At 42.5% G+C, this 13,196-nt stretch overlaps 1 long non-coding RNA gene across 1 annotated transcript in view; it reads left to right on the plus strand.

The window, feature by feature from the left end:
• LOC121699639 overlaps positions 1-12,978 on the plus strand; it is a 27,615-nt gene extending 14,637 nt beyond the window's left edge. Inside the window, exon 3 of the long non-coding RNA XR_006026997.1 lies at positions 12,963-12,978. This is a non-coding gene — a long non-coding RNA (uncharacterized LOC121699639). The remainder of the gene's footprint in view (positions 1-12,962) is intronic.
• The last annotated feature ends 218 nt before the right edge of the window (positions 12,979-13,196 follow it).

Here is a 13,196-nt window from a genome sequence, read left to right on the forward strand (position 1 = left end):
CACCACCGTCTCTCCACTGGCGCTGGCATCCGCTCCCAGCCGACTCTCCCGGTTCAGCCAAAAGGCAAATACCTCCCGTGCGCCAACTCGGAATCTCATTAGGAATAAGCAAACGTTCCGGAAGGTTCACAGCAAACATTCCCGTGGTGAGGTTCTGGAACAGTAAGACTAGTACAGAATGCACAGTACCTTGAAGCACTCCAGCTTGGAATTTCTCCAGAATCGAAAATCAAACGGCATAATTTGATGTTCATGTAAATAATCGATGGCCACCCTTTGTACTGCGTAACCACCATCAGCACATAATCTCTCGATCATATACGCCCGTCTGAAACAAAGAGTTGCAGTTGCTTTGTGTAAGTACTGACAATCCGAGTGTTGTTGTTGCACAATATGTTACACTGAAGACATTGGGGTAACACTTTACTTGACAGTATCGACATAAGAGTGACATGACACTGTCATGAACACATGACACCATCATAACACATGAACCCTAACTTTAACCCTAACCCTAATCCTAACCTCTAACCCTAATCCAAACCCTAAGTCTAACCCTAACCCTAAACCTACCCTAATCCTAACCCATAACAATCCTGTCAACTTGTTATGACAAAAAAACGAATGATACTTAATGACAGAACCATCATGTCATGAACATTTATGACTTGTTTATGACACGTTCATGACAGTGTCATGTCACTCTTATGTCGATACTGTCAAGTAAAGTGTAACCGACATTGGTAACAAAACTGAAGACATTGGTAACAGCATTTCCATAATGTTGACATCGCTGCTCTCAAAGGACTTGAGGGCAGTCTTTGTCCATGTCCATGCTAAGCAAGAGACTCGACTCTGATTCAGGTTTTAGAATGTTCCACGACCTGCTAACATAGCCGCCCTGATACCATTACTAGCATCAAAAGTGTACAGCGTTCAATGCAATATACACAAGCAATGCTTACATTTTTGCACTACTTTTAGGATGCTGTTTGTTTATTTCTTACTGTAGACCAGGGGTCGCCAACCTGTCACATGATTTATTCAAGTCCCGCAAATTCTAGCCATCAAAATGCGAGAAATTCCCACACACATTTTACAGCGCTGTCTGATAACGTTATTCTAATAATGGAGCGGCGTGAATGCGGGATTGGACGGACCGACTTCGGACTTGAACAGAACGTAACCCCAAGCAGAAACACAAAACCAATTTGCAGGTTCTCTCTCTCTCTCTCTCTCTATCTCGCAGCAGGACTAGTCACCGCTGAAGTCAAATTATGCTACAGGAGGTGCTACATCAACTAACTGACAGGAAAGGAAAACAAAAGTTTAGTGATCAGGAACTGTCAGGAATTTTGCAAACACAGAAGGATTACATAGAGTGGCCATGAGACGTGAGGGAACATAGATGTGTTCTCCATTTGATGAACATAATCGATTACGGACATGCACAGACAGCTACAGACACAGAGTGCATAAGTGGTGTGCGATACTGCAAAATTTGGTTTCGATCCAACCAATTAAATAAAGGGCCGATATTGCCGATACCAATATTTTTTTTTTAATAATATTAATATTTGTTACTTAAAGCAGCTTACCGTATTTTCTGGACTGAAGTCGCACTTTTTTTCATAGTTTGGCTAGTCCTGCGACTTATAGTCAGGTGCGACTTATATATGAAAAAAAATATATAATTGAACATGTTTTTAAATGTTAATTTATATTAACTGACATGAACCCTACATGAAACATTAGTCTACAACCGCGAGAGAGCGCTCTCAAATGCACAAGTCCTGTGCAGTTTCAGTCAGAGATTAGTCTTGTTCTATTAGTCTATGCCTGAAACACACGTGCATACCTAAATCGTCAAATTATGGCCGGGAATCTATTTATAGCGGGCCTCAGATTTGGACAAATAAAAGCCAGTATAATTTTGTTTCAATTTAACTCATAATAGAGCTCTTCTTAATATTTTATATTGCTGGTTGGTATTGTTGCCAATGAAAAGTCATTGTCCTACACCATGAGTCTCCAACACGTTGCTCTCATTGCTCTCAAGCTACCAGTCGCATGCCGCCCCCTTCAGAGTTAGAGGCTGAAGCAGTAACCTACATTTAAAAACAATTGTTGCTGCCAGGCATCAGCCTATGAATTTTATAAAAAAGTAAATCATGCATAATTTAAAAAATAACTACATTTAGGCTATCTTAGACCTCTTTGGCTATACAGAATAAGGTTTCCCTTGCAGCACAGCACACGTTCTATGAATGAATGAAAGCGGATACCTTATTTCGCAATAAGTGGATGGCAATCGAAATCCCGACACTACATGAAACTTAATAGTGAGCCATTAAATATCCCACAGATTTCAGTGGTCATCAGTCCCGATATTTAGCAATATAATCAAACAGTCCAAACGTAAATCAAATCTCAAATTGAACATCTGCTTTTAATAGCCTATGCCGCTCCTAACGAAAAGTAGGCCTATGTCTCACAATAAAACGCAAGAAATAAAGGCCTATAGCTGACTCGAATACAAGCCATGGCCAAATAAAGGTGCTGTGCTTTGCGCAGCCTAAATTTGAGGATTTACGAGTCTCCTAAACATTCTTCACCCGTTATCTAGACATGCATGAAAACATTTGAAAACAAAACTCACTGCCATGTAATATTTGATCGCTGTTTTGCTAATCATCTTTAACGTAATGAATACGCACAGAAAGTGAAAGTAGGCCTGTGCGCTCCGTGTCTGTAGCTGTCTGTTCATGTCCGCAATCGATTATAACGTTCCTCAAATGGAGAAGTCATCCATGTTCTCTCGCGTTATAGGCGGTCATGCTTCTGTGTTTGCAAAATTCCAGGTGGTTCCTGATCGCTAAACGTTTGTTTTCCTTTCCTGTCGATAGCGATTGATGTTGAAGCACCTATAGGCTATAATTTGAATTCAGCGGTGACAAATCCTGCTGCGAGAGAGAGAGCAACGAGAGAGAGGCACCCCCAGTGGTCCTGCGCGAGCGTGTGTGTGTGTCTCTGCATGCGGTTCAATTGAAGTCAGAGTTGGTCCGTCCAGTCAATAGTCCCGCATTCAGGCCGCTCCATTATTAGATTAACATCAGACACTGCTGTAAAATGTGTGGGAATTTCTCGCATTATGATGGCTAGATTTGCGGGACTTTTATTATTATGCTCAATACTAAGTAATAATTTATTCGCAATACCCGCAATCCCGCGCTGGAATTTAGACCCTGGTTTTAAATGCGCATCTTTTTTTCTCTCCCTCTCTCGGAGGTGGCCAGCCGAGCAATTGTTCTGCTGCCAGCTTGTGCCAATATATCGTCCAAAATACTTGATTGCATTGCATTCTCCACATTTTTGCTAAATTTTCATGTACCACATCAGCATTTTTGTTCAGTGATTTTTTTTTTTTGTAAATTGCTTTACAATTAGCGTCAGGCCCTTGTCAGCAGCCTTCGGCTTGCCTCTTGCCACTATTCACTCATTCGTCTTCAGTAACATTCCCTGTAGAATTCTCAATATTTTTGGCCTCAATGTGTCCAGTCACATCTCTGTCTGTTTTTGGTCTTGGATTTTGTGAAATACATTTCTAAATATCACCTGCTTGCAGCAGCTTCGGTCTGCACTTCCTTTTAAAACCGCATATTTTTCTCTGTCCAGCATTTAATCTGCAGCTTGTCTCTCCACATCGTCCAAAATGCTTGATTGCATTGCATTCTCCACATTTTTAGCTACATTTTCATGTACCACATCAGCATTTTTGTTCAGTGAATCTTTTGTAAATTACTTTACAATTACCGTCGGGCCTATAGGCCTATCGCCTGCTTGCTTCGGTCATGTCCTTTTAAAACTGCATCTTTTTCTCTCTGGTGAGCATTTAATCTGCTGCCAGCTTGTGACTCCACATGCCCAAAATGCTTGATTGCATTGTATTCTCCACATTTTAGATACATTTTGGTCTACCACATGGCATTTTCTTTCAATGAATCTTTTGCTTTGCAATTACCTTCCTGCCCTCCTCTTGGCTGCCTTCACTTCTTCGTCTTCATTAACATTAATCTTTTTGGCCTCAATAATCCAGTTACATAGTCTCTGTTCTTGGTTTTGGATTTTATGAAATACATTTCTAAATAAATGCGACTTATAGTCCGGTGCGACTTATATATGTTTTTTTCCTGTTCATGACGCATTTTTTGACTGATGCGACTTATACTCAGGAGCAGGGCTCCGAACCGGTTCAAGGAACGAAAACGAAAACCGAAAACGAACGGAATTTTACGGAATTTTACGAGGAGCGGAAACGGAAACGAAAACAAAATGGTCTTCAACTGTTCCGGAACAGAAACGTTATTCTGAAATCCACAAAACCGGTTAATAACGTATATATTTTATAAAATTTCACAAAAGCATATCCTAAGTGTTCTACTCGTTTGATTGTAGGCGAACAGCCTAATAATTTGATTTCTGCTGTTTGAAAAAAAAAAAACGAATAAATGGACCTTTGGTCCAAATGTGTATTTTGTCTTGCTGTTGTAATGTAACCTATCCGTCTGCCACTTCGGATCTTAGGCCAGCTCGTAGCATAGGCTACTGAAACTGATTTGGAAATTGTGCGTAATAGCCTATTTTGTCTGTCCACGCCTTGTCGTTTTAAAGTCAGGATTTGAAATGTTTGCGCAATTATAGCCTATTCTATGTAGAAGAGTTAAACGGGAAATTTGAGATAGGCCTTGTCAGCAACAGACAGGTTCGTTTATAAACAGGGATGGAATTATAGCGCAAGCCTTTGAAGATCTCCATATGGATAAAACTTAGGCTACAACCAGGTAAGGAGTTTAGCACGTATCCAGAAATATTTTTGATAAGAAATTATTTATAGGCATAGGTTAGGCCAACAGTAAGTCTGTAGGCTATGGGATGGATAGCCCATCTGAATGTTTTTGGATGCCGCCTGTGATTTATTATTTTTGGGCATAGCTACGGTATAGGGTAAATCAAGGGGAAATAATGAGTATGTCTATTCTCACAAAAATAGACTTGATAGGCCCGCCAAACACTGCCGGAACTTTAAGAACGAACAATATTTTGCGTTCCGAACCGGTTCAGGACCGATATGTTGGTGGCGGAACGCATGCAAGAACGAAAACGTTAAACATAGGCCTACCTGAACCGTTCGGAACGGAACGTTTGAAAAATTATTTTGTTTTCAAGCCCTGCTCAGGAGCGACTTATAGTCCGGAAAATACGGTATATAATTTAATGTAGGGGAGAACAGTGTGTCATGACACATACACGCAAGAGGTTGGAAATACGGGACGGTTGGTGACATCCTATAATGATAAGTAAAGTGAGAGCCTCAACTCTCAGACCAATGCTTTTTTGCAGTGGCAGTAGCCGCTAACATGGCCGCCCTGATCTCATCACTGGCAGAGCCTCTTCCCCGTGGCGCATGCCAAAAGGTGTGTTCCCATTGCCGTCCTTCACTCACCTTTGTGGTCTTAGCTCATTATTTCTTTGGCCTCTGTTGTCAGGAAGATCTTGGAAGGAAGGTCTGTCTATTCTTGAGAAACAAAAGACTTCTCTGTGCCACTGCGCCTACTGGCATTGGCAGAGCACAGGATTGTCGGCCTGGCTTTGCCAACACACACACACACACACACACACACACACACACACAAGCCAACTGGAGGAGGTGGTGCTGCGTCACTACAGAACCAACCCCAATGGGCGTGCGTCTGTTGTTTCTGGCGGCTAGACAAAAAGTAAACAAAAATGCAGTATGATGTCTCAATGGTAAAGCCCTCCTGTCATGCCTTTTGACAGCATTATATCTACGATGAATACTGGTGTCAGTGGCTCTCACCAGGAGACATTCTGATGGCACAAGCATGTTCTTCGAGAAAAGGACATTCTCAGGGCGCAGCAGACATATTCTGTTATCCACGTGACAGTGATAATGTAAAAAGGACTGCAGATCCAGTGGTGCAGAGTCTTTGCTTCATATTCCCAGGGGACAAACTACCGTCTAAAAAGTTCAGCTTACCGGGCACAAATTTAGCTAGTAGAGTGAATCTAACATATCTATAAGTATAAGTATAAGTATATATACTCTTTTGATCCCGTGAGGGAAATTTGGTCTCTGCATTTATCCCAATCTGTGAATTAGTGAAACACACTCAGCACACAGTGAACACACAGTGAGGTGAAGCACACACTAATCCCGGCGCAGTGAGCTGCCTGCAACAACAGCAGCACTCGGGGAGCAGTGAGGGGTTAGGTGCCTTGCCTTGCTAGTGTCAAGGGCACTTCAGCCGTGCTTACTGGTTCGGGGTTCGAACCGGCAACCCTCCGAAGCGCTAACCAGTAAGCCACGGCTGCCTACATGCAATATCTATACTGTCCTCATCAAAGTGACCGATCAAAACACAAATAATATGTTTACATTAAAATAATGACATACAAAAACATATAGATAAATCTTTGCTTGGGCTTCTTGTCCTCCACCAGCAGCCTGGCAAGACTCTCTTGTCCAGTTTGGGCCTCCCTGACCCTTCAGGTCCAGGGACTGGAATGTAGCCGAGCCTGCTCCACAGCCAGAGCACAAGAGAGAGTTTTTTTTGTTTGTTTTTGGCCTTTTATGCCTTTAATTAGACAGGATAGTGGAGAATGACAGGAAGTGAATGGGAGACAGAATCGGGGTGGGATCCGGAAAGAACCACAGGGCTGGAATCGAACAAGAGAGACACAGCACAAGCACAAGAGAGAGTTGGTCAAGTAGGGGTCTGAGGGGGGTGCTACTGGTACCTGTTGTCGTCATTGCACCAACCCCCCCCCCCCCCCCAACACACACACACACACACACATACACACATACACACACACACCCAAGAGAGAAGAAAAGGTGGGGCGGAAACACACACAGAAGTGTCCATTGAGATGCACACATACATATGAGATTTTTGAAATAATAAAAAAAAAATAACTGCAAAGAAATTTCAAGTTGTTTAAAAAGTTTGGCCTCCATACCGTTTGCCCTCCTGCCATCTTTTAGATCTGTGACACCTGTAGGATCTCTCCCTGGCCATCGTCACTTCACTGAGATAGACGTGTGATCCCACACATTCAACAGAGACTCAGGATCTGGTTAAGCACCGTACCGTCGTTCCACTCTAGGTGAGCACTTATCACTGCACATGTCCTTGCCACATTGGACCTTGATTATTCCCTTTTTTCTAAGTCGCTTGGAATAAAAGAGTCAGCTAGATGACTAAATGTAAATGTCATTTTGGAGCCTGGACTGTCCATAGAGATCGCGTTTTTTTACAGAACATTCAGGACACAGACAGCTAGTGGCTGTTTAGGTGATGTTTGCAGTAAGTGACATAAAATGTTTTAGCCTAAAAAACGCGTGGCATCGCTTAGAGCACCTTTAATATAAATGCAAGCATGATGGCATCTGGAGCTGATGGCCAAACCCTGTTGTGAGGGGCAGGAATATGGAGGCCCATGAGAGCTGGCTGGTGGTGGTCAGCTGTGGCGATCTCAATGCCCAGACATGTTTGGGAGCCAGGAGAGAACCAAGGGATTTAACCTCCCTCCACCAAAAACACCACCAGCAACCACCCCTCCCCCTACACACACACACACACACACACACACACACACACACACACGCACCACACCCTTATCATTTCCTCCATCTAATGACTTGGGGAAGGCACTGAAGGAGAAACCGCATCAAATGGGTCTAACCCACAACTACCCCCCACCCTATACACACACACACACACACACACACACACACACACACACACACATACACACACACACAAACAGATGCCCATACACTCACACACACTTTTACACAAACGCACACACACATGTAAACACATACAAACACACACACACACACACACACATGCACACACACACACACATCTCCACCCCCCCCCTCCCGCCCCAGCTCTGTGGCAGATCTGTAGTTCACGTACAGTGTGCAGGAAGTGATTAAGTGCAGCAGATCAAAGGGGCTGGACACGATAAACATTCCTTCCCGGGACGAGGAGCTCGGGGCTACAGCTTGCTTCCTCTCTTCACCAACTTCCACCACACAGGCCCTCCCGCCCTCTTCCTACCCCCCTGCCCCCCCTCCCTGCCTGCCTGCCTGCCTGCCTGGTCGCCTTGCCTTGCCTTGCCTGCCTGCTTGTTTGCCTGCGTGCACACACATTGTCGCCACATGATGGTGGGGATGGGTCCCTCTTGACAATGCAGGATGTCTGTGTGTGTGTGTGTGTGGGGGGGGGGGGTGCACTTGTGTGTGTGGGGGAACAGAGGATGTGTGTGTTTGTGTGTGTGTGTGTGTGTGTGTGTGTGTGTGTGTGTGTGTGTGTGTGTGTGTGTGTGTGTATGTGGTGTGTGTGTGTGTGTGTGTGTGTCTGTGAGAGAGAAAGAGAGAGAGAAAGAGAATGAGAAGAAACAAGTGTGTGTGCATGTGTGTCTGTGCGTGTGTGTGTGTGTGTGTAGAACAAGAGAAGTAAGGGTGTATGTGTGTGTGTGTGGTGGGGGGTAGCAAATGTGTATATGTGTATGTCTACAGTATATGTGTAGTGAATACAAATGGAAAGTGTGGAAAGTACAGAGAGTGTGTGTATGTGTGTGTGTGATTTCTGTTTGCCAGAGATGTGTGTGTGTGTTTGTGTGTGTGTGTGTGTATGTGTGTGTGTGATTTCTGTTTGCCAGAGATGTGTGTGTGTGTTTGTGTGTGTGTGTGTGTATGTGTGTGTGTGATTTCTGTTTGCCAGAGATGTGTGTGTGTGTTTGTGTGTGTGTGTGTGTGTGTGTGTGTGTGTGATTTCTGTTTGCCAAAGATGTGCGTGTGTGTGTGTGTGTGTGTGTGTGTGTGTGTGTGTGTGTGTGTATGTGTGTGTGTGTGTGTGTGTGTATGTGCCGCTGCACGCATTAGCGCTGTCCCGACCAGAGAGTCAGACCACAGACATGTTTGGCTTATCTAGCTGGGCACCAGTGAGCACGCTCCATTGCCCTCCCTAAACACGTGCTTCCTGATCTCCATATCTCCACAAAACTACCACAACTACTGTCCAGAATACCCCCACACACTCCCAAATACTCACTGCGCGTAAGTATACTTAAATGTAAAATATTATACATTTACATTTATTATACATGTATGGCATTTCACCTTAGAACTGTTTAGAACTTCTAAACTCTTATGACAAATACATATCTTGAATCTTGGACCTTAGCAAGGCTACGCTTATTACCCTATATAAGTATACTCATATAGCCTATTATATTAGCATACTTTTAGTAGACCAACACTTTTAACCTACAGTGTAAATATATATTATATTATATTATATCCAGAGTGCTGCAGAAAGTTCCATTCACATGAATGGGCCTTCCCAACGTTCGGAGGTCTGTACTATATAATTACCACTGCAAAGTATATAATGACCGCTGTCAATGGCAACGGGTTTTTTGCTTTTGATTCACGTATTTCATATCATTCCGCAAGAAGTCCGTACGCTTATTGCAATGGAATTTCATTGAAAGTGAAAGTCAGCTAGTAAGACATTGCCACGCAACACCTGAAACTGTCAAGTTCTATCTATATGGCGAACTATTTTCTATTATCTATTATCTACTATCTATTCTCTCTGTGTGGCGAATTATACTTATAGTAGGCCAACCCTTATAACATGCAGTGTAAGTATATATTATATTAGTACACTTATAGTAGGCCAACAATTATAAACTGTAGTAAGTATATATTATATTAGTACACTTATAGTAGGCCAACAATTATAAACTGTAGTAAGTATACTTGTGTAGAATATTATATTAGTGTACTTATTGTAGGCCAACACTAACCTGCAATGTAAGTATTTATAATCTCCATTAAATACTACTGCATAAAGGGTTCATATGACTCCTGGCTTGAATGAGCCCTTTTGTGTGTGAAAATGTGGGTCTTGTCTCCCCTACGTGCTCTCTGTGGCAGGGCACCTTTACAGTTAATAGTTTGCTAATTTCACACATGGTTCTGTTGTTGTTGTGCAGCTGGTCTGTTAACGGACTGCCATTGGGAGTTTATTAGTGGACCAGCTGCAGTTGGAAGTGTGTGTGTGTGTGTGTGTGTGTGTGTGAGTGTGTGTGTGTGTGTGTGTTTGTTTGTGTGTTTTTGTGTGAGAACGTGAGAGAGAGGAACAGGAGAGGAAATGCAAGGTGGGAAACCTCTTCGCCCAGATGACGTCAAGTAGATTGGATGAAAACGTTAGCACACTTTCTCCTCTCCCTTTAAAGATAAGTCATTCTGTGTGTACGTGCCTCTTCAGCACTGAATCAGAGTTTCCGGTGCTTACGGTAAAAACATCCGTTGCATTTCACAGTGGTACCCATTGTTCATGTACTGTATATGTATCTTGTGGTATTTGCAAATGTCATGATAATATAGAATAGAACTGTAAGAGATAACTTGTAAGATAAAGCTTTACAATCTATAAATGTATAGTCTATGTAATTATATAATCCATACATTCAGAAAGATTTATTGATTAATTCATTGCTTGATACATTATTATTATTTTTAGAATCTTATAAATATGATATATTTTTTAAATATTATTCTTATAATCATTTGATTTTATATGAATTATAACGTTGTTATAATAATGTTATTTCATAGTAGTTATTATGTTATTACATTTTACATTTTTGCATAAGCTATGACATAGATGCGCCTAATCTAACCCTAAAGGGCCTTTCACACCGAGAACAATAACTATAATTACAAAAATATATCGTTCTCGTTAATATGAATGACGACGTCCACACTTAAACTATAACAATAACGACATGTAGAACAATATCGTTGGGGATCACTTTCAGAGCGATTTTGAGAACGAAAAACAGCCAATCAGAACCGCTCACATTTTAGCCATCACATTAATTAACACAAGGAGAGACTTTGCTTATTGTTGTCAATGGTCAGTGTGGACGCTTTTATCGTTATGGTTATAGTTATCGTTATAGTTATCGTTCCTGGTGTGAACAGTCCTTTAAGCCGGTACCGTCACACCGGTGTGATGGAAATGTTGAAAATTGAACGTTCTAAAGAATATCTAGGTTCATTGAATTCAACATGGAATTTTAGAACCTTACATTGTTGCGGAACAGAATCTTCAAAACTCCCCTGCTGAAGGGCTAAATGATGGGCAGAATGCAAAGTTGAGGTGATGAAAGTGTCTCATGCAAGAAACTGAACCTATGTTTATGTTGATGTTTATGTTTATTTTTTAAAAAAGGGACAGTGTACATTAATCAATGCTCATTAGCATAAGTAAATGTAATGCACCAGATTTAGTCATTCAAGCTAATTTTCATCTGTAGTCCTTGGCAGGTTGATGTTAAACGAGAAGGGAACTGAGACATATAAAAAAACTATTGTGAGAAGAGCATTGAGCTTCGCCACTGATGTTGCAGCTTGGGAACTTTCTCATAGTAATGAATTAGTATCAGAATCAGCAAATATATTAATTAGATTAATGCTTATTAATGCTCTTAAATTAGCTTTAGTTAGACGTTAAATAGGGGCCCACAGTATTTCAGTGATTTATATTTGTAATGTTGATTTTTTGTGCAGTCTGACACTAAACATCAATTGAGAGTTTATTGAGCATGGAGGCAGTGTAAAAAAAGACTGGGTTTGTTTTTGTTACATCAAGTGGAACCACTCATCTCAACACACACACACACACACACACTGAAAGATAGAGAGAAAATGATCCATCATTCCTCGTCGACTGCCGCTGAATGGGAGATCACACAAGCTCTTGGGAGATCTGAAAGAGGCCATTATCTTCAATTGGGACTTGTCAGGAAGAGCAAACCCTTAATAAGATGCCCCCCCCCCCCCCCAAAAAAAAAAAAGGACAGGGGTTTCGTCAACAGGCAGTTCAGGTTGAGTAATGGTCACCCCATTGCCAGGGGGGCCTTGGAACCAACCCCCCCCACCACAACCACCACCAGCCACCCTGTGTCCCCCACCCAAATACCCCCACCCCCACCACCACCACCTCTAACCTTTCTCTGTATGGCACATGCCTGAGCGATCAGAGATGACTTCAATTGAGGGGTGGGTTGGGGGGGGTGGGGGTGGTAGAGTTGTGTCCTGCTGCCCCTCCACACACACCACCCCCCACCCCCCCTCTGGAAGTCTCTTTTTCATTAAGAGATGCGACAGGTAGCCTGTGTTCAGCCCAGGTGACCCATGACTCTCCGCCGCTGAGAGAGGGCACTTGACCTCTGCCGCCATGTTCAAAGGGATTTCACCCAAGCGCCGAGACGAGACGAGACGCGCCGCTCCGCGCCCGAGAGTGATGGTGACTCGTGGATGATGAGGATCCAGACAACTGTGCCAATCTGATAGGGGGGAATTTTTTCTTGGTGTTCGTCATCAGATTTGGCTGATTGCGGTCACATTAAACTCTTTTGAAGTAGCCTCACTTCAATGCAGACTATTGTAACCGCCCTATCGCGCCCTGACCTACATCCAGCTGAGGAAGGCAAACCTGCGTTTGCATAGAAAAACACATTAAAATGTCAACGGAGGTCATGACAGCAATAATTCATATGATAGGTTACTTGTATCAGTAATGCAGATATATGCTGTAGATATAGCCAAGTATTATCTCCAGTAGCGCTCAATTAACCTTTTAGCAAATCCAGATTACTCTGTGAAAATTTCTTGTGACACCACGTCTGCATATCTGATTATCTGTCCTCCCCCAGGTGATATGTGGACATTCTGTAAATATTGAAAATACATATTTGAACAGAAGCTGAAACATAGATGACATACCTAATTGCCTGGGATGTTTGGGGTAACGAAAGATACCCCAAATATACACACACACACACACACACAGACGCACACACACACAGACGCGCACACACACACACACGTGTGTGTGTGTGTGTGTCTCTTTACATTTATTTGTTACCGTTTCGTTGTGGCTTTTGCTGAGAAACAAATAGCTCGCAGCACACACTGAACTTGAATCAAACGTTCTTTAGAACACAGCTGATCAACCGTCTGTCTTCACTTTTGAATGAAGTTCCATTGCCATTGACAAATCTACAAATCTAAGCAAAATAGTGTC

The sequence above is a fragment of the Alosa sapidissima genome, chromosome 24 (assembly GCF_018492685.1).
Source record: "Alosa sapidissima isolate fAloSap1 chromosome 24, fAloSap1.pri, whole genome shotgun sequence".
NCBI lineage: Eukaryota > Metazoa > Chordata > Actinopteri > Clupeiformes > Clupeidae > Alosa > Alosa sapidissima.